General features: G+C 46.6%; 1 protein-coding gene across 2 annotated transcripts in view; it reads right to left on the reverse strand.

The window, feature by feature from the left end:
• PIGP (phosphatidylinositol glycan anchor biosynthesis class P) overlaps positions 1-5,087 on the reverse strand; it is a 40,072-nt gene extending 34,985 nt beyond the window's left edge. Inside the window, exon 1 of one of the 2 annotated variants that reach the window (XR_011194625.1) lies at positions 4,552-5,079. The gene's annotated coding sequence lies outside the window, so the exon portion shown is untranslated. Of the gene's footprint in view, positions 1-4,551 lie in introns of both variants that reach the window. The other variant, XM_069202541.1, reaches the window with a different exon arrangement.
• Between the last annotated feature and the right edge of the window lie 17,906 nt (positions 5,088-22,993).

A 22,993-nucleotide genomic window follows, 5' to 3' on the forward strand; every position in this document is an offset into this window, starting at 1 on the left:
CTGAACTGGGTCAATTTCTCTAATTCTGACTCTTAAAAATGTTAATGGTATTTATCAGCTGTTGGCTCAGCCCTAGGGATATCCGTTTCATTCTGCATAAATTTCCTAGTACTGTAGATGTCTTGGACATGCTGAAATTGGCCTCGAGTTCTTTGGTGGTATTTGCCTTCTGGGGTTATCTCAACCCTTGGGGATATTAGTAATCCATTCATTTCGGGCCTTTTTGTCGTACTGCGTGTCTTCAATGTGCTTTGAGTGCTAACCATAAGTGTGCTTTACTGGTTGTGACTGGGCCATTGCGTAAACGGCCTCCTCTCAAGTTATTTCTGATCTTGGGGATATTTCATTAATTGAAAACAACTTTGTCTTTTTTGTAGGAAAGGGCCTCTTTTTGACATGGTCACCCCCACCTTTTGCTCACTGGTACTGATGTTGATTGGTAGTGTACTGGGTCCCTGCTACCGGGCTTCAGTGCTATTTTCCTAAAAACAAGACAAATGACAATCGCAACTCAATTGGCAAATACTTTTTTACCCCTCCCTGGGTATGGGTGCTAAAAAGGGTCCCTAATGGCTGCAGCATGTATTATGCCACCCAAAGGGATTCACACACAAACATATGCAGACTGTCACTGCAGAATGAGTAAAATGGTGCAAACCATTTTGAAAACACAACACTGCACACACCCTCTGCGTGTACTATATATGTCATCCCTACAGCAGGCCTTAGAACCCTAAGGCAAGATGCATTATGTTACATGCGAGGGCCCATCTACATGAGCAGATGTATGCCTGTAATGCCTAGTTCCATTGCTAGACATTGCAAGTGTTCAGGGAGACATTTTGAGGACATGTACTGGACACTGCTCATTATGCGTTACCCATCTACATGATGGCTTCACTAAAAATACTGGTGTTTGGTATCAAACACATTTTCTTAATAAAGCTGTACTGCTGCCTGTATCAGATTTACTATGACATGCACACAGTGGGCAGTTTAGAGGTACCCCCTGAAAATCTACTTGTCTTTTAGTGTGCTGGCTGACGAGTATCATCCAGCCTGCCACCACAGAGGTGTTTCTGACCCGCTGCAGGTATAGCCCACATTCTCAGAGGCCAAAAACAATGCCTACTTCTGTGAAGGGTGATCACACCTCCTCCAGCAGGATTGCTAGTGCTTTAGCTATCAAGGCCAGAGGCTTCAAAGGCTCTGCCACCTTTGATATGCGACCATGAATTTCCCCCCAGACCTGGGGAACCCCCACCTTACCAGAGGCCCATTTGGTACCAGAGGAGGTGGGAAAATGGATAGAAGGCATGTCACATTTACAGGCTAGGCACACCCCTAGGGTGGGCTACCAGAAGTGGACCTCCTAGGAAGGGTTTCACCATCTTGGTTTTGGTAAGAAGTGGTCATAAAGGGGTATAGTCACTCCAGTGGTAAATAGCCCATTGACTACTAGCCTACTTCCCCCTTAACACCACTAAATTGAGTAGTTAGTGGACCCCTTGACACCAGGTCAACAGATTCAACTACCTACAAACAGAAGACGGACAAAGAAGAGCAGTCACGACAAGAACTGATGCCTTACATCGTACTTGGTGCCAAACCCTGCCCTGCTGCTGGTACCTAAATTGTACCGACCGACTCGTTTAAAAGCTGTGCATCCTCGCAAGCTCTTGGAGGACTGTCCAGCACTTCAACAACCATCTAGCATTTCCCTTGGGGTTGAGGAGCCATCCCCCTGCATCTGCAGACACAGACCGCATCTGTCCGGTACAGCGTTTTACTGTCCATCGAAGGAGCACCATGCTAGAAGGAGTTTTTATTGCTCTAGGAGGTCAGCCCCATCTCTCTCCCATGTTTCAAGATGCTACACCATTTAGTAGCTCCTCCTACACCAATACTCTGAGTACTGGAGTATTTGGAGCAACCAAGGCTTGTTTCTGTCCAGCCCGGACACCACCACCACACCAATTGACCTGCCCGATGAGGGGCTTCAGGACCAACGAGGCTCACTGCCAGAGTGACCTTGCTGTTGTTTTTTCTTCTCCTCTGCAGGTCGGACCAAGAACCATGAAAGCCTCCAACACAAGTGGCCAGCAGACCAAACACCTCTGCACCTCGAGCCCCACAGATCGGGTCCCCGTCTACCAACTGTGCCCCCTTGCTCTACAGACACTCACGAGCCGAGCTGCCTTTAGGGTTCTGCTAGACTTGCCCGAAGAAAGTAACCCCTTGGAGCCTTTGTTTGCAGGCTACCAACCCGTCTAGCACTTTTGCACCCAGACACGCCAGGGGAGGTAAAGTGAAACTGATGGTGATTTTGTGGACCTTGGCCCCCTAGCACATAAAGTTCCAAACGGTAGCCCCAAACTTCGACTACAAGTGTCTTTTTGCAGTATATGTCTTTCCCCCATGGAATAACACTTCCGTGTTCGAGGCTACCGCTCAAAATCATTATTTGTGTATTATTTGTGTTTACTTGCAAATTTAATAACTCTTAAAGTACTTACCTGATATCAATGATCTTGGTGTCTGAAAATATATAAAAATCTGTGTTATTTTTATCAATTTGGCCTTTCTTTTTGAGCGTGTGTACCATTTATTTACATGGTTTGTGTAATAAATGCTTAACACTCCCTCTGATAAGCCTAAACTGGTCTACTACACTACCACTAATATAGCACTTGGGATTATTAAAGTAAACCCTGTAAGCCAAATAGGGATCATCTGAACTTTTTCCATGCTGTGCCCTCACATTGGCACACTATATAAAAAGCCAACTTCCTACAGTTTTGGGACATTTATATTGGCTTTGACCATGTTTAAGTCAACAGACCTTTTTGGGATCCGGCTCTCTCGGAGTATTGGATTCAATAATTGCATTCAGATTTGCCTGTAGTGGCGATACTTAAATTGGCCCATTCTCAAGACCACTGGGGTTACTGCAACTCAGCATAACTGTAACTCAGCATTGGTAGAAAACCTTTTCTTGGGTTGGGTGAGACCTTGGGGATACTGGACTCGTTAATTACAGGAGATGTTACCTGTAGTGGGCCTGTTTAAATTGGCTTTGGACAGCAGCGGCCCCTCCATTAGAACAGAGGGGCGTCGCCTCCCCCCCCCCCACCCAAACCCACCCGCCCCCTACTGCTGCCAGAACTGCAAAGATGAAAAATAAAATGGCATTAAAATTAAATTACCATTTTATTTTTCCCTTTCCCCAGCCACACGTGTTTGGGGGCGGGGCCACTGCTGCTGACTGGCAGCAGGGGAGTTGTACTCACTCCACCAGTTTAGAGTGCACGTCATTTTTGCCAGCTGTCTTTTGATAGTGAGCCTGGCATGCACACTTTAAACCACTCCACCCAGCTGTCTTAGGCAGATGGGTGGAGAGCAGGCACAGGCCCCTGGTGCCTGCAGGAGCATCAAGGACGCCTGCTTCAACCAATCCTGGCACTGCTGTCATGCTGCTTAACATTATCAGCAGCATGAGAGCAGCTTCTGGATGGTGTGGAGACTTCAATTGTTGCAGGGATCGATCACTAGTGCAGAGGGACTCCAGAACGAGAAGTAAAGCCAGTGGCGTGGGAAAGTACATTTTTATTTATTTCCCACTGGCCAGCACTGCCTTCAGCCTCAACGCCAGAGCTCTTGGTCGTGGTTCGTTATAAATACTGTTTATAACGAGCCATAACTGACAGGTTTGACGTTGACCTCATGTTGGTCAGTGGTTGGTTGGTTGCCCGCCCCACCAAATATTTAGGGTACCAGCCGCCACTGACTTTGGACATGTTTAAATGGCCTTTGTGACTCGTTCTCGAGTTCCAGCTAGTTGTTCTGACTTGTCCTTGGTGTGATCCATATCTCTGAGTTCAGACCGTGAGGGCTTTGGAGTCAATAATTCCAAATAGCTCTGCCAGGAATTGGCCTGGGCTTATTTAAATGAGCTCTGAGTGACTTTCGTTGGTGGGACTGTCTGGGCCATTGCTGGGACCCACTCCAAATCACCCTCATGTATAATAGGCAAAGCGCTGAAATGCCTTACTCTCTCCTTTGCTTCACTCTACACATATGTGCAGCCACACAATCAGAGTGATGCAACAGAAGTCACACCTGGCATACATACACCCTACTAAAACATTTCCAGACAGGCCACACTGCATTCATACACTTCTCCACCCATATACTAACACCTGTATCCTTAAGTGTCCTCCAATTCGACAATGGAAAATTAGCCAACCCAGCTGTGGACATGATAATCTTATCAAACAAAGTACGGCAAGAAAACACCATCTACTCCGTCACACCACAGGAACCCATGTTGTTCAAACCAAGCATGACTGCTGTTAGAGTAGTAAAACACAGCAGTTATCAGGGTTCAGTTGGCCCCTCGGGGACCTAGGACCCCGATGCACTGTACCTACTGTACCAACGACAGATGCGCCCCTGCGCCCAGCATAAATATACACTCAGCATCATCACGGATGTGGAGCGTCACGCCACTCCAGTGTAAAGAGTTGTTACACCGGACAAACTGGCATTTACCGGCGATGTCTCGGAGGGGGCGTCAACTCTCCAAAATCCTTCGGGATGCTATGGAACGCGGCTTTACCTCCCGCCACCAACCAGGGGGGCATTAAATAGTCTGTGATCCCCGCAGAGCGTGTAATTCTCTCAGTTCAAATAAATGAAAGCAGAAAGAGACAAGCGAAGGCCGGTACAGATCTGCCAGTATCAATATGCGGGGCTGTACTAGAAGGGCATGATTGGCTGTTTACGATGTCTGTCCTGCACTCTGTATCCTGCGATTGGTTTAGAAAACGACCAGTCCGGAAAAAAGGCCCACTAAATACCAAAAGGAAACGCCACTTCTGCCCCGAAAGAGAAGAGTCTAGAAACAATAGTGTGCCGCAGAAACTATTCTCGGTTGTGCGTAAGGAGCATTTGTATGTCTGTCTAATCTTCTTTCTTCGGTTACAGTGAAAGTGGCCCTGGAACAGCTGACTCATTGGCAGTTCCGATGAGTATTGCCGGTTGGGCGATGCGATCTCGTTGCTTTCCGCTCGGCGTGCTGCTACTTTGGTCTGCTCGTACCGAGGCAGCGCAGAGGCACGGATGCCCACGAGGGCCGGAAATAAAAAACAAGCATTTGCAATGCAACGGGACTCGCGTTTGATCATGTTAGAGCTGATCGCGTTGTAAACTCCAAACCCGACTTTTCACCTATCGGGCAAAAGTGCATTTATGTACATAACCCGAAAAAGTGAAATTAACTATGTAAAGCGCTCGACTTCTGCCAAGCGAGATCGCGCTCGTAAATTAGAGAAAAGAAGTACACGAGCCCGATGGAAAACAGCGAGCCTCGCATGTTTTCTGTATTTGGTCGCTGCGCTCGAGGACGGCTAGCCACCGGAAAAGGCATGACGTATGCGTGCCTTCCACTAATGAAATCAAGCAGATTTTATTAGGTAAGCCCATGAATCAATAAAAAACACGGACGTGAGGTTGACATGGCTCCGAGCCCTTTTCTAAACACTAAAGCGTCTCGCTGCGATACGCATGCGCGAGCGCATGCAACGCAGGCTCGACCCTAAAAAACAAGCATTTGCAATGCAACGTGTCTCGCGTTTGCTCATGTTAGAGCTGATAGCGTTGTAAACTCCTAACCCGACTTTTCACCTATCGGGCAAAAGTGCTTTTATATATATAACCCGAAAAAGTGCAATTAACTATGTAAAGCGCTCGACTTCTGCCAAGCGAGATCGCGCTCGTAAATTAGAGAAAAAGAAGTCCACGAGCCCGATAGAAAACAGCGAGCCTCGCATGTTTTCTGTACTTGGTCATTGCGCTCGAGGAGGGCTAGCCACCGGAAAAGGCATCACTTATGCGTGCCTTCGACTAATGAAAGCAAGCAGATTTTATTAGGCAAGCCCACGAACCAATAAAAAACACTGACGTGACGTTGACAGGGCTCAGAGCCCTTTTCTGAACACTAAAGAGTCTCGCTGCGATACGCATGTGCGAGTGCATGCAACGCAGGCTCGACCCTAAAAAAGTATCCGTGACCCGGTAGCGGTGCTTAGATAGTAACAGGCAATTGCGTGACAAGAGGTAGGAGTCCAGAGCAGCCAAATCAATCAATCAATCATTAAATTTATAAAGCGCGCTATGTACCCGTTAGGGTTTCAACGCGCTGAGGGGAGGGGGGGGCAGCTGCTATTGGTCGAAGAGCCAGGTCTTGAGGAGTCTCCTGAAGGTGAGGAGGTCCTGGGTCTGGCGCAGGGGGGTCGGGAGGGAGTTCCAGGTCTTGGCGGCGAGGTAGGAGAAGGATCTGCCGCCGGAGCCAGTAAACAAACAGCATGGACTGGACAACACCTGGTCAAGGATGTGCTGGTGTGTCCGAAAAAGTTCCACAGGATTTGGGGTCCCTGATTATTAAAATATTATGGCATTAATGTGGGTGAAAAGGAGGAACTGTCCCGAACCACTCAGTCGCCATGAGGGATGATGATCAGTGGTTTAATGTACTGCGTGATTCCCGCATGATCACTGCGAAATTAACGATCCTACACTGTGCTGTTGTAGGGTGACCAGACGCCCCGGATTTCAGAGGACTGTCTCTGTGTCCTGAAGCTTTTGTTCATTTTGAATAAATGTTCCGGTTTTTGGGGCAAAGTTCAGATAAACCTGTGAACCTTTTGTTAATTTTAAATAAATGTCCCGGTTTTTGGAGCAAAGGTCAGGTCAACCTGCGAGTCAGAAGTGAAAGGTATGCTGTCCTTTCTCATGCAACTCTAAAGTCTTAAATAACCCAAGAAATAATTTATTGGTTTCTTCCCGTCTGCTGCTGTCTACGCGGGAGCACGCGTGCGTCTCACGCACATTTACGGGAAAGGCCAGATATAAAAATGTGAGACTAAAGGCTTTAATCCTACTTTTGTCTGACCTGTCACAGTTTTTTCTTTTCAAAATCTGGTCACCCTATGCCAGTGGTCTCCAAACTTTTTAATGCTGCGCCCCCCCCAGTTGAAAAATACAAATCCAGGGGCCCCCTTCAGAATTTTTCACAAATATTTTATAAAGATGGCAATGTTTAAATATGTCTAGACCTATTTAAACATTGCAGTTAAGTACTGTTACCTTTTAAAAAAATGCAATAACATACTTTTGCTTAAAACAAAGGCCTGTAATCTCTATAATGCTTCTTTTGGCCAGAATCTGGTGCCCCCCCTGTCCCCTGGACCACTCGAGGCCCTCTTAGGGGTGCCAGCCCCCCAGTTTGAAGACCTCTGCCCTATGCTGTTGTAAACTTTGAACAATCATGCACCCACTCCTTCGTGCTTATGGTTCATTGGTGTGTTGTTAGACACCATGGGGGTTATTCTAACTTTGGAGTAGTGTTAATCCGTCCCAAAAGTGACGGTAAAGTGACGGATATACCACCAGCCGTATTACGAGTTCCATAGGATATAATGGACTCGTAATACGGCTGGCGGTAAATCCGTCACTTTTCCGTCACTTTTGGGACAGATTAACACCTCCTCCAAAGTTAGAATAACCCCCCATGTGTTTACAGAAAACTTCTAATGAAAATATATATTTTTTAAAAGCTGGTACATGCAGCAGCCTAAAGTGCAGTGGAAGATAGGCAGAAATGAACAGCATAGAATAATCTCTACCAGCAAGACATGCTATGCTCCATACAATAAAATGCAACAGCAGACACGTACACAGCGATAGGCTTAGTCATATCGCATGCATAGGTCGATATCCTGCACGGAGAGACTTATACATTCAGAAGCAGGCAAGTGGAGGTACAGACAGAGGCAAGCAGATGTAAGCTCACAACCTTAAGTCTGTTATCCAGGCACTTGTGCTATCCAGACTGTGCTTCGGAATTGAACTCCTTTCCAGCATTCCTAAAGGTAATCTTGGTCCTCTAAGAGCAGTTCTACGTGCGCCAGCCCACTTTATGACAGGACGCAAGAATTTCAATCACATTTCCTCCAATATACACCCCCTTCAGTGGCTTCCCATAGAAGCAAGAGCTCAATTTGAATATTGCCTGCATCACCCATAAAGCTTGTCATTTCTCTTTATCCTTGTACCTCTCTGAGAAACTGAAAATCTTAGGTGACGGTTGAGACTCACAAAGCGCTAAATTGCTCCTCTTATTGCCCCACCTTAAAGCACGAGCGATAAATGAACTAATCCTCCTGAAGTGCCACAACAATATGGAACTCTATACTGCCGAGCCTCCGCCTGACAGAGTTGGACTGGAAGATATGACAATCATGCAGTGCCCGATGGGCTGGTCTGACAGCTTAGTGTGTGGGATGTGTTGTTTAGCAGATATGTGCCAGTTTTATGGCCAGATGGGGTGGGTTCTACTGTTGATTTCCCTAGTGTTACTACTTTTTGCTAATGGGGGCCACTTTTGTTTTGGTGCCCGGGTCTATTTTTTGTTCCAGGCCAACTCTGCCACCTGACCACATGTCATGTTACCTTCAAAAAAGCCCTCAATGCTCTTATGTTTGAACAGCTCCTGGCCTACCCCCTCACTTTTCCACCAAGTGCAGACCAACCTTAACCAGCACAAATGATTGATGATCATCTTGTGGTACTGTACCACCTGCTTTTCATTGTTTTACACTGAATATGTGTGAAACGCTCTACCTCAAGGAGAGGCAACCTGGTGTTCTCTTCACCTTTAGTGTACATGTATATTTTCTATTTGTTTTTGATACGTTTCTTGATTGTAAAGCGCTCAGATGCCTATGGCCCATGTGCACTCTATATAAAACCACAAACATTTATAAACGCATGGATGGTCATGTTCTTAATCAGAAGAGAGAACAAAATAGGATAGAAACCATCACAGGATTTGGTAGTGAGGTTACTAGTAGCTTGTTTGACATACCTTCGTGGCATAGAGGAGAAAATCACATTAATTGTATCGAGTTGTACAAGGTTCACAGGAACAATGCTTCAAATCAAATTAATGCCCAGGTGTGGGAAACTCCTTTATTGCTATCTAAAATCATAGCTGCTATTGTCCTTTGGAGTGTCTTGGTTGCTTCTGGTTGCTACAGCTGGCTTGTGGAGAATTGCCATCTCACCTCATTGTTCCATATAGCGTTCCCATTGTATTACATTACAGCATATTATTTCTTCCTCAACTTTGTCGTTTTTACAGCTTGAGTGAGACATATATTTGCTCTAATTCAAAGACATTATGGCATAGCTAACTCCTGAATAACAAGATGTTGGGAGTAATTCTCGGATCGTCTTAATTTGTATTTCACAGAGAAAATAGGCATTGTAGAGAAATAGAGTGTATTGGGATTCTTACTTACGTTGCCATCAGCCAATTGAGTGGCTTGTGATCTCTCAGTTCACAAACTTGGGTCAAACAAGTTAGGAGGAACCTCCTCAGGGCTCAAACTATCTCAAAACACTCTTTCTCAATGGCAGCCAAGTTCCCTGCCTTGGGAAGCAGCCTGCAAATTCTATATACCACTGGATACTTTATGCCCCTGTCATCAAGCTGAGCTTGAGCTACTCCAACTCCTTAATCTGAAGTATCACTCTGCACATTGAAAGGCTGATGGTGATTAAATTCCTTCAGCACAGGTGCATTGCATAGCATGTCCTTTGGGTCTGATGGCCTTTTGACACTTTGCAGTCCTTATCACTTTCTTAGCCTGCCTGGATGTCAGGACAGTTGAGAGCAGAACTATGTTTCTTTGGTTGGCTACAAAGTTCCTGTAGTATTCCTTGTTTTTTAGGAAGACTCTCATATGTTTGTGGGTAGTAGGGATCTCCCTTTCCAACACAGACTGGTTCTTGGCATCCAACAGGCAGATCTTCTTGCTGTGCATCTGCTGTCTAAGATAAAACACAGAGGTTTGCCTTACTTGGCACCTGGTTGTCTTGATGGTCAGTTTTGGCCATGTATCCTAACACCTTTTCTTGGTGCTTAAGACAGTCCCCTTTGAATTGCTAAAGATGGCAGTGTTATCAAGGTGGGCCACATAGAACTCCTCAAGCCTTGAGAGAAGGCAGTTCACCAAGCACTTGTGGGATCAGTTGTGTATTGTTTTGGTCACCTCGTGGAGGGCCTAGTTGCTCAAGTAAAAGCAAAGGACCATCAACCCTTGCCTAGGAACCAACACCACTTACCTGGCCCACTTACCTGGCCCTAGGACTACAGTAGCGCTTACACACTCCCAAGTCCATCCTTGTAGCTGCTTCTGTCTTGGTGTGCTTTTGGACCTTGCCTTCTTGCTCATCTTCCTCTTCACTGGCAAGCTATCCCTCGTGCCTGTGTCTTGCACACAGACATGGCTCAACTTCAGAGTCAGTGAGAAGAGATGGGAAAAGTGTCCCAAGACTTCTATATGTTCTTCCTGCTGTTTAGGAGTTGGTTCAGGGTCAAGCTGTACTTCTTCTACAGAGCTGTTCTTCTCATCAGTGTGCAACAGGCGAGGGAGCAGCTCTTTCTCCTAAACCTCCTTTGCCATTTCCAGAATGGTCACTGTACAATATTTCTGGAGATATGGCTTCTGCTGTTTCACTTGGCTTATCATGTCTAGCCTATGTCAAGCAAACCACCACTTTATATGATTCACACCACTTATCCTCCAAAGCTTCTGGTCAAAAATGTAATTCAGCACCCACACCTCTTGACCCACCCTATACCCAGTCAGCGTCACTTTCCGGTCATACCACTTCTTCATCAGCTCTTGGCTTCGCTAAAGGTTTTTCATTGCCAAACTTAGGTATGGGTTGCGCCATCAGTTTCCTGAGGCAAGTTGCATAGTACACCACTTCCTTCTGCTCCAACTCAGACGTTCCTTCACAACTTCAGACTAAGGTGAACCACACACACGCTGGGTGCCCAACCAAAAGTTCAAAGGTCCTGAACCCAACACCCATCTGTGGAATTTCCATGTAGGGGATTAAGTGGCAGACAGGAGAAAATCCAACTGCCTCCAGAGGTTCTATAGCAAAGTTCCTATTATGTGTTTAATGATGTTAAAGATTTCCACCAACCTACTGGTCTGCAAATGGTATGCTGTGTAGAAGTGGTAGGTCACACTTGCTTGCTCCCATGTTTCTCTTGCGTGGGAGATGAAATTAATTCCTCAGTCTGAAATACTGATCTTGGGAAATTGTGAAAAAAAACCAAGTGCCCTTGCAACTACCTTAGCAATGGTGTTCTTCAGACGTACCACCGCCAAGTACGTTGTAGCATGATTGTAAGTAACTGGATTATTAATTGGGGTGGGTGACTACCCAACTCAAGCAGTAATCACACACCTTGTCATAGTGAACACTTAAAGTCATTAGATTAACCAGAGCTCAGCACCCAGGTAGCCATGGTGCAGACCAGACAGGCTTAACATATGGCACTTTTAAAGTATTTATCAGCACCAGAACAGTAATAATGTCAAAATGCAAAACAAAAAAAAGAAATCTCTAAACCTGAAGTAGAAAGGTTGAGTTAAATGTAATAAACAAAATGACACTGAAATGATAAAAATCTAATAAGGGGAATTAGAGATATGAATTGTAAAGTTTTAAGTAGGAATAGCACTAAGACGCACAAAGTGCCAATGACAGTCAGTGGTTGTGCAATTTAAGGCTGTCCACGATAGAGTGTGGCTCACATAGACCAACCAGGTCATCCCAGTCAATGATTTTAGCTTCTGATTTAGTCTTTAAGTCCCAATCCACCAAATGTGTATACTTCTAAAGCCCCCAGGACTGCGTGGGAGCACTTAGGGACTCAGGCTGTCAGCCAGAGGCCAACACCAGGGTACAGTCCAGGCCTAGTTGCCTTGGGTCAGCTGGGGTGTTGCAGAAAAGGCCTCTTGTAGCTTGTTGTATCCCTGTAGCTTGAGCAAGAGGGTCGCCTTATGACCCTTACAGTCCACTTCTGTGTCCCGACAAGAAAGAGCAGGTCCAGTACTTTATTTTCTCCTCTTAGGTAACCAACAGCATGTTGAGTCCATTTCTGGCCAGAAAGTGTTCTGAAGTGGGTGCATAGAGGTGGCACATTCATGAATGGTGCAAGCTAGTGGGTGGGAATGAGTCCTGAGCACATCCTTACCAATGGGGTAAAAGTTCCCAGGGCCAGCAGTCCCCACGTAGGGAATTTTCAATAAAGCAAAAGGATTTAGTCACACCAAACGTGGGTTCTGAGGACTGGGTGTGTATTTGTGGGGAGTGTACTTTAATGTACTCCTACATCTAACACTAACATCTAGATTGCAGCAGCCAATGTACCCCCAATAAACCCAGAGAGAAGTTTGGTAGAACAAAACATGGTTTATCATCAAGCAGACTGGATACACAAGAATTGTCTTGCCTTCCTGTTTCCAACCTTTCAAGTGTGCCTCAGTGTTATATGTAAAACCCAGAGACAAAAGTCTGGTAGGACAATGTAAGGTCGTCCTGAAACCACAGCCAGTGAATACACAAGAATTGTTGCCATCCTGTTCTAGTCCTTTCAAGTGCACCCCATAGTTTTATATGTAAACTCAGCAAACCTGTCAAGCATGATTTGTCAGTCAAGAATGAGTTGACACTGTAATGTAAAAAAGGATGCTCAGAGCCCCCACCCTTCATGTTCTGTGAGGTTCAGAGGAGACAACTCTGGACAGCCTTTTGGTTGCTCCTGGGAGGCATTTTACACCTTTTTTCACTCATATTCAAATGCTAATCCTTGATAGGTAGAAGTCTGAGAGTAAATGCAGATTCGTCTCCATTAACTTCAGTCAGGGAAAAGGTAACTTTCCAAAATTACTTTTCCTTAATGTTTCAAGGGTGTGGAATTTAATAAAATATGTACTTGTCCACAGGGCAAGATACTTCTACATCTACTTTTCCTATAAAAAAAACTACTTGTCCCTTTAGTGCCATGTAGTACGGCAACAAACTATGGCAGCAATCTCATTATGTAAGAGCTCTGATAATAGCCTCTATAATGATGTCAGGGCTACTACTATAGTAGGGCTTGAATACTTGCAATGTCAATACCTACTATGGAAATTTCCTTATTGGGCCACGTTGGAAGTGGCCCTTTTTTTGCAGGGTTATCCCCAAACATTTTGCCTTCTTCCTCCTATTATTTTAGGTCTGTTTTTGCTGGTTATTGTCTCTGCACACTTTACCACTGCTAATCAGTGCTAAAGTGCAAGTGCTCCCTATAGAAATTGTACTGTTGATTGGTTTATCCATGATTGGCATATTTGATTTACTAGTAAAGTGCACCAGAGGTGCCCAGGGCCTGTAAATCAAATGCTACTAGTGGGCCTGCAGCACTGGTTGTGCCACCTACATTAGTAGCCCTGTAAACATGACTCAGACCTGTCATTGCAGTGTTTGTGTGTGCAGTTTAAACTGCCAATTCGACTTGGCAAGTGTACCCACTTGCCAGGCCTCAACCTTCGCTTTTACTACATGTAAGGCACCCCTAAGTTAGGCCCTAGGTAGCCCCATGGGCAGTGTGCAGTGTATGCTTAAGGTAGGACATATACTAGTGTGTATTATGTGTCCTAACAGTGAAATACTGCCAAATTCGGTTTTCACTGTGCAAGGCCTATCTCTCTCATAGGTTAACATGGGGCTGCCTTTAAATATCCTTAAAGCGCAGATTCTATTTGAGAGCAGATAAAAATGTGGAGTTTAGGGTCTCTGAGCTCACAATTTAAAAATACATCTTTTGGTGAAGTTGGTTTTTCGATTGTTAGTTTGAAAATACCACTTTTAGAAAGTAGGCATTTTCTTGCTTAATCCATTCTGTGACTCTGCCTGTTTGTGGATTCCCCGTCTAGGCCAGTTTGACAGTTGGGCTGTTCACACCTCTCCTCTAGACAGTGACACAAAGGGGGCTGGGGTGTAGCCTGCATATCTTGATTAGCCATCTGTGCTGGAGGGGGGGAGGAGTGGTCACTCACACCTGAAAGGACTGTGCCTGCCCTCACACAATGCCGTCTCCGACCCCCTGGTGAGTGTCTAGGGCCTGGCCTGGACAAGGAAGGATGTTGCAAACACTTGAGACTTTGCTTTGAAGTTTGCTAACTTCAAAGGCAGAACTGGGTATACGAAGAAGACCCAAAACCCCAGACTTTTAGAATCTTTCTGGAATCAAGAGGAACCTCTGCCCAGGAGAAGAGCTGGAGAGCTGAAGGAGGAGTACTGTCCCTTTGCTGTTTTGCTCTGCTGGACTGGCCTGCAGTTGCTGCTTCTACCTGGAAAGAGTGCAAAGGGTGAACTTTGCTGTGTGTCCTGCTTGAGAAAATTCTCCAAGGGCTTGGAGTAGAGCTTGCCTCCTGAGGAAGTCTCAGGGACACCAAAGACTTCAGTTTCCTCGACCTGTAGCACTGGGAACTGTGTGTTTTGTGCTGTTCAAGAGGAGAAACCACAGTGCCGCCGCCAACAACACCGCTGGCCTGCACCATGACCTGCCGACGCCACACGGAGTCGCATTGCCCCACTTTGCATCGCGACCCTGGTCTCACCAATGCCGTCATCAGACAACTTCACCGAGCCGCTGCCCGCACCGCTACCTGTGGGCCCCACACTCCGGCATCGCCTCCTCACACCACAGCTTGGGCATCCCTGATGACCACACTCCTGCTGACACCAGCGGTGCTGCCTGCACTGTGGCCTGTGGACACCGCTTGTGAGGTACACTAAGCACCGTCCCATCCCGCACCGCCGCCCAGGTCCACGAACGCCAGCACCATCGACTCCTGTGTCGTCACCAGGCATCCTGCCTGCACCGTGGCCTGTGGACACCGCTCGTGAGGGTCACGAAGCACCGTCCCGTCCTGCACCGCTGGCCTGGGCCTACTGACAACAACGCTTCAGCAACAATGACGCCGGTGCCTGCGGACACTGCACGTCCCACCGCCCGGCTTCACACCACAGCCCTGGTCTCACCGACGCCGCTGGACGCCGTCACTGAGCCACTGCCTGCACCGTGAACTGTAGGCACCGCTCGTCACATCGTCCCGCTTCGCACCGCAGCCCCGACGCCATCCACACCGGCGCACCTGACTTCACCAGCCAGGCGTTCGATCTGCAACGCGTGTGACCTCAAGGGCCCGATAACTCCTGCACCGACTCCGGAACCGACACAGCGTCGTCAGTGACACCGTTCTCCGGAGCTCACCACGGGGATCACAATGCCCTGCAAATCCGAGGTACTGTTTGCCGGTCTTCCCGACACCGTAGCTGGCCCACAATGCCGCGGCTGGCCTGAACTGTTGGTTTTGTTGATCACAGCGCCGTGATAGCCCCAGGTGGAGCTATCCACTTCAAGAAACTGACGTTTTGAGTAAATCTTGCAGAATTCATATTTTTCTTACTGTACGTTGGATTTTTATCGTATTTGGTCTTGTTTTATATAGATAAATATTGGCTATTTTTCTAAACCTGGTGTGGTGTCCTTTTGTAGTGTTTTCACTTATTACTGTCTGTTATGTGCAAATGCTTTACACATTTCTTCTGAGATAAGCCTGACTGCTCGTGCGAAGCTACCAAGGGGGTGAGCAGGGGTTATCTGAGCGGGTATCTCCCTTATCCTGACTAGAATGAGGGTCCCTACTTGGACAGGGTGCAAACCGACTGCCAACTAGAGACCCCATTTCTAACAGGCCACCTTTCCGCAGATTTACATACTGGGGCAGGAGGAAGCAGTAAGCAATAGTTCCAGGGCTGGAATGCCCTTGAGTCTGCAAACCTACTAACTTGCATGTTTTAAGGATTTTCACCAGCTATTCTCTAATCTTTTCCCATAGTTAGAAAGGTTGGAAATGTACTCCTGACAGGAGCAGAAGTAGACGTTCTTCCAGGGTTGGTAGAAAGAGGTTGGAGGGAAAGTGAACTTGTAAACCCTCAATTGATTTTTACATGAGCAAATCTACACATGCATATTTGATAGTGCTAAAATACAGTTCACAAATATTTTCTAGGAGTACGATTTCCTGGTCTACTTCTGTAAGTTCTTGTGAATTCATGAAAGCCACTAATTCAAAGATATATACCATGGGTACAGTTTAGTGATTTTCTTTAAGAATTGAGTCCTTAATTAGGTCTGGCGTTAACAAAGACATTTTGGCCAATATTGAAGAAAAATGGCGCTTCACATTGTGAAGCGTCACTTTTCTTGCGCCCCCCCTAACTCCACCATGTGTGTGCCGTATTTAAGATATGGCACACCATGGCAGAATTAGATACAACAGCTTCCAACTTTTTTACGCTTTTGTGGCGCTTTGCTCCACTAGCGTAAAAAATTCTGACGCTAGTGGAGCAAAGTGCAAGGAGCCCCATTGATTCCAATGTATGTGTGTGTCCTTTTAACGCCTGCTTTTAGCAGGTGTTAAAAATGACGCTAAAAACGATGCAATGAAATCCTGTAGACCTCCTTGTGCCGGAACGCCCCCTTTGCATACAGTATGCATGGCGCATGCATAATGTGGCGCAAAGGGTCGCAAAGTGGCACAATGCATGCATTGCGCCACATTGTACATATGGTGCGAAGTGTTTGGCAATCTAATGCCACACTAGTGTCAGAAAAATGACGCTAAAGTGGTGTTAGATGGCTTAAGGCCATCCTTAAATTTGGGCCTTTGTTTTTATTAAACTTCTATATCTCTATCTATTGGCTGGCTTTATTGTGAGTGATTGCATTCTGCTCTTCCACAAAGAGCATATTGGCAGAAAGTAGTTTTGTTCAGTGCCAGAAACTACTGTGGCAATCATTGGCGTAACAAAACTGGAGGGGGCCTCCCTGCAAAGAACATGGAGGGCCCCTACCTCCAGATTCACTCAGGGCAGGTGCTGTGCTGAGGGGACCCCCAGCAGGGGGGCTGCAGGGCCTTTGTTACGCCACTGGTGGCAATGTGTGCTTTTTGAGACCCAAAACTTTTTTTTTCTTTTTGCCAGTGTTTGTTACAATTGTATGGGTCTGGCAGCTCCCACAACAATAACGTGTTACAAAAGCCACGTCAAAACAAGACACACATTGACAAAACCAAAAGACTCACAAAAATTGTTGAATCGGTTGGCTTTGCCAGTGCTTGTTTATTTTTATGCTTCTTATAATCGTATTGAAAAATGGTTACACTGACTTTCCATTAGGAATATTTTTTGAAAATACTAGCATGCATCAACACATTTTACTACATGATGCCTCAAAGAAAAAACACCTAAAACTTCATAGTAGCGAAACTTTTTTTTTCCTACTTTTTTTCTTAACATTGAATTTTGAAAGCAAAGTATCATCATTCTTGCTTACAGGCTGCTGCAAACATTTGCATCTAGTCAGAAAGCATTCTGGGAGCATTATACGTAGCCTCATATTGATAAACATTTTAAACAAGTGTGTAGACTTTTTTGTTTTTTTTACAGGAGCCACCGTCAGTTTTGCGGTGTGACCTTCTCAATAAAGGCTTTTAATTAATGAACCATAAATACAAGTTTGAACAGGATTAACTTTTAGATACATATTACCTCAACTGCAGACAATTCCCTTCTTTGTAAACTGGCAGCCAAAGGGTTTGTGCTGCAGGGGGTTGGGCCTACTTGTCCAAAGGAGAAAATAAACTTGAAAACCTGTTGCCCTTGACCCCAAACAATATGTCCCGGGCATCGGGCGATAGGAATTCCACAACTGGATTTCGAATAACTAGTAAAATAGTTGTTTAATTTTTTTTTCTAGCTTGTCACATTTCTGACATACAGTATTCGTATTTTAATCTTTCCTATGATGTTCTCTATGGGTGTAGGAAAGTCCCACTGTTGGCATGGTTACCCCCCAACCTTTTGCTTGGTGTTGATGCCAACTTTGATTGAAAGTTTGATGGGATCCTGCTAACCAGGCCCCAGCGCCAGTGTTCTTTTCCAAAAACTGTACCTTTGTTTCAACAATTGGCACAACCCTGGCACACTGTTAAGTTCCTTGTAAAAGGTACCCATCATACCAAGGGCCATGTGGCCAGGGAAGGTCTCTAAGGGCTGCAGCATGTATTATGCCACCCTAGGGGATTATGCCACCCTCTCAGCCTGCCACTTTCAGACACGTTTCTGACCACATGGGGTGAGTGCCTTTGTGTACTCTGTGGTCAGAAACAAAGCCTGTCCTCTTTGGTGGTGCTTCACACCTGCCCCCTACAGGAACTGTAACACCTGGCGGTGAGTCTCAAAGGCTCAAGCCTCGGATTGCAGTGCCCCAGGGCACTCCAGCTAGTGGAGTTGCCCGCTCCCGGACAAAGCCCCACTTTTGGTGGCAACTCCAGCTGGAAAATTAGGGAAAACAAGGAGGAATGACCACCCCAGCTAGGACCGCCCGTAAGGTGTCCAGAGCTGAGGTGACCCCCTCCCTGCAGAATCCTTCATCTTGGTTTGGAGGACAGGGACCAATAGGATTAGGTTTGTGCCCTGCTCCCCAAAGAGAGTGAGCACAAGGAGGGTGTAGCCACCCTCAGGGACAGTAGCCATTGGTTACTGCCCTCTCACCCCTAAAACACCCCTAAATCTAGGATTTAAGGGCCTCCCTGAACCCAGCGTACCAGATTCCTGGTGACCTGACAAGAAGGAAGAAGGACTGCTAAGCCGAAACCCCAGCAAAGAAGAAGGAAGACGACAACTGACTTGGCCCCAGCCCTACTGGCCTGTCTCCTGCTTCACAGAACCTGCAAAAGAACAGAGACGCAGCGACCAGCAACCTCTGCCAAGCTCCAGAGGACTGCCCTGCACCCAAAGGGACATGGAACTACAGTGGACAGTGGCCCTGTGCAAGAAGAAACAAACAACTAAGGACTCCAACCCCGCTCTGAATTCCTGAGTCCTAACCACTCTACACCCGATGCCCAGGGCCCGTATCCAGGTGGTTCAACCAGCTAGAGAGGATCCCCAGGCAATTGTGGGCAAGTGCCCACCCTGGGTTGACCTCTCCACCCCTCCACAACGAGGCCTGCAGAGGGAATCCCGAGGACCCCCCTGACAGCGAAGCTCTGGACAAAGATATTCAACACCTTAAGACACACTGCAACCACAGCCCCTAGGCCTTGGAGAAAAAGACAACCGGTGCACGTTCAGCAGGCGGCTCTCCTCCCTGTCCAAATGGTGGTGTGCCCAATACACCCCCTGGACCTCACCTGCAGCCTCTGAGTGACCTCCGGCGTCCCCTCATAGACCAGCATTGGAAGTCCGACGTCCTGTTTGCACCCTGCACCCGGCTGTCCCTGTGCCTCTGAGGGTGTGTGTTTGGTGCCTACTTGTGGCCCCTCCAGTGCTCCTTCAATCCTTCCTGGTCTGCCCGCTGAGCCGCGGGTACTTACCTGCAGGCAGGCCAGAGTCCGAGTACCCCCTGTCTCCATAGGAGGCCACGTTAAATTTGCTCATCTTTGACCTCAGCACCTGGCCGGCCCGTGTTGCTGGTGAATGATGTTTGGGGTTAACTTGAACCCCAACCAGTGGATTTCCTAAAACCTGGAGACTAAAACTGACAGTGTTGTACTTACCTGCAAATCGAACTAACATTTCTTCCCCCTAGGAACTGTTCTGAAAATTGCAGTGTGTCCATTTTTAAAACAGATAATTGCCAATAGTTCAAAAACTGTATAACTTATCGATTTCAAACAAAGTACTGTTGATACATGTGTGAAATACGAATCTATTGAAGTACTTACCTGCAACTTGAATCTTGTGGTTCTAAAAATAAATATGTTTTTGATACATAAAAACCATTGGTTTGGAGTTAAGTCATTGAGTGTGTGCTTCTTCTATTGTCTGTGTGTGTACAACAAATGCTTTGCACTACCCTCTGATAAGCCTAACTGCTCGACCACGCTACCACAAAAGAGAGTATTAGTATTATCTACTTTAGCCTCTGTTAAACCTCTGCGGAACCCCTGGACTCTGTGCACACTATGGGTCTCATTCCGGGCGGAGGGCAGCGGAAGCACCGCCAACAGGCTGGCGGTGCTTCCTGGGCGATTCTGACCGCGGCGGTAAAGCCGCGGTCAGAAAAGGGGAGCCGGCGGTTTCCCGACAGTTTCCCGCTGGCCCAGGGAATCCGCCATGGGGATTCCGACCCCCTTCCCGCCATCCTGTTCCTGGCGGTAATTACCGCCAGGAACAGGATGGCGGGAATGGGTGTTGTGGGGCCCCTGGGGGCCCCTGCACTGCCCATGCCACTGGCATGGGCAGTGCAGGGGCCCCCTAACAGGGCCCCATAAAGATTTTCAGTGTCTGCTTTGCAGACACTGAAAATCGCGACGGGTGCCACTGCACCCGTCGCACCCCTTCAACTCCGCCGGCTCCATTCGGAGCCGGCTTCATTGTTGAAGGGGCTTTCCCGCTGGGCCGGCCAGCGGTCTTCTGGCGGTCGCCCGCCGGCCCAGCGGGAAAGCCGGAATGGCCGCGAGCGGTCTTTCGGCAGGAACCGCTTGGCGGTCGGCGACCGCCGCGGTCAGAATGACCGCCTATATCTCATTTTGATATAGTATATACAGAGACTGCTTCCTACAACGGGCCAGCCAGCCTTCCTACAGTCAAAATAGCTTTTGTGTGCTGGTCACTGTAAGTACATGTTAACAATGAATTTCTACATGTCCACCTTTTAAATGCTGTGCTTCCAGGTTTATGGACTACAGTGCTTATGTAGGGGAGAATTATTTTTATAAAAGAGAAGATTTTTACCTGTAAAAAAGTTTTATTTTGACAGGTCAAATTGTAGATTTTACACTGCTGCATTAAGGCTACAACGGGTTTGGCTGAAGCCATGTTTGCACCACTACTGTAGTAGGTTGCACAATACGTGCTGCTGTCCAAAAGAGGGATTTAACTTCCAGGCCCTGGAATATCACATTCTAGGAACTTATAGGTAAGTTAAAGATACCAGTTAGGAATATGCCAACCCAGCCTTGTTTAAAAGGGGAGCACATGTGGTTTACCAGTGGATGCAGGGGTGAAGTGCACAGAGTTCTGAAGCCAGCAAAAAGTGAAAAATCAAGGGTGACAATGCAGAACACACGTGTTTCCTATAATGATCCACTACAACCAGGATATACTTGTTGTCAGATGCTGAGGAAGGTCAAATGGACCAACAATGCAAGTGCTCAACCCTTCAAATCTTGTTGTATGCTTTTGATCCTTAGGGTCAGCACAATACTCAATGAGTCCACCTCCTGACATCTTCAATTCTGCTTGTTGTCACACCACAGAAAACTAGAGTGGTCAGGCTAGGGAAGGGGATGGGGCTACAGGGAAGGGGATCTACAAGAAAAAGTGAGAGAGCTTTTATGTCCATTCATTACTCCTCGCTTCAAGCCACCCCTGCATTAGCAAAAGACACGTTCTAGTTTTCAGTCTTTGATTACCTTGTGTTAACCCCTTACTTTGTCTTCACTGGTGCTCAGGACTAGAGTTTTCTGGACTTTCTACTTGGGGACTAGCACTATGGCCCCTGTCTTCATATAAAATCGTAACCAGTCATTAGCTCTGTCTCACGACACCATAATACCATCAAACATACATTATTGCACTTATATTCACACTTAACATACTGCAAGGTGTATTCCAACTAATGTCTTGGTGCCTTCAATGTGAATGGCTATTGCTGCACCCTGCTATGATAAAATCACAATGAGTAACAAAACAATGGCTGTACAATTGGATTGAATCACCAATTATGAATGCTTGCAATCTATTCTTCAAGTGACTGCCTTCAAAGTGTCTCTCCCCTTACTCCCATCAAAAAGGATATGCAAAGGGACACATTGGAATTAAACTTCCTCCGAATACCGAGCATGGCTTTTTATACCATCAATAACTTTAGTGACTTTTTCCCCAGTCTTCTCAACCTACCCTTGGGAGCCTCAGTGCAATGTGTTTTCTATTGGCCAATATTACCAGAGACTTCCTCTTTTTCTTAGAAGGCAAAGCACACACACAGATATTCTTTTCTACTACAGCAAGAAATTTCTTATTTTTTCAAAAAAAAAAAAGGAAAGTTACTCGGTGGGATTACATGTGCGCCCTTACCTTAAGAGTAGCCGGTCTTCACAAGAGTGTGGCTTCTCGTAGCATGTCTGCTAGGGAGTAGTACTCCACAAAATGCTCTTTTGTCTCCCACTAGAAACTTCTGAAAAGCAAGCATAAAGCATTTGGCGGGTCACTTTTATAGCGGCCACTTTTATAGCCCAATATTACCGCCGATTGGTATTCCTGGAACTTGTAGTCCCACTCACCCTGCAGTGACTGTGCCAAACTTTAAGATGACTTCATGTGTTGGTGCCCAGGCTTGAGGGTTTTGCCATGCCTGGCTTGGTAGCTAGATGGCACCATAGCAAACCAAACATTGCAAGATTTCTTCATGACCTTGCGGAAGGTCCAGACCACATGAGTTAGCGCCCAAGTCTCAGGGTCCTGTTGTGTCTGGCAACCAGATAGCACCATGGCGTGCCAAACATCACAAGATCTCCTCGTAACCTTCTGTGGATAAGGCATTGACACTAATAGTGCTGTGGTCTTACCTCCTTACTTGACACTCAGTTGGCAAGTGAGACAGGTCCTTCAGAGCCTCTCTCTGTCCTGTGCATCTCTTGCCATTAAAAGAAAGAGCCAAGTCTCTTCTCGATATTTTTAACAGCCAAGTGTCCTGCTAACACAGCATTCTTGGTCACTGCAACTGAAGTTCCTGTGCACTAGACAAACTACTCATCTCTTGATAGCCCATGGCTCAGAATTCACAGGGCTCACTGTAAAGCAGCCTGTCCTTCCAGCCAGTTTGATGCCTTCTAGCCACCCCCTTGCTGATCTGCTCCTGGGCTTTCTTCAGAAGTCCCAAGTATAGGGCACTCAAGTTCTGCCTGATGGAACTCCTCCCGGGTAAGTGGTCTAGAACAGCAGTTCTTAACCTTTTGACTTCTATGGACTCCCACAGAATCATTACTGATATCAGGGGAAC

Source organism: Pleurodeles waltl, chromosome 8 (genome assembly GCF_031143425.1).
Source record: "Pleurodeles waltl isolate 20211129_DDA chromosome 8, aPleWal1.hap1.20221129, whole genome shotgun sequence".
In the NCBI taxonomy this organism is placed as follows: Eukaryota; Metazoa; Chordata; class Amphibia; order Caudata; family Salamandridae; genus Pleurodeles; species Pleurodeles waltl.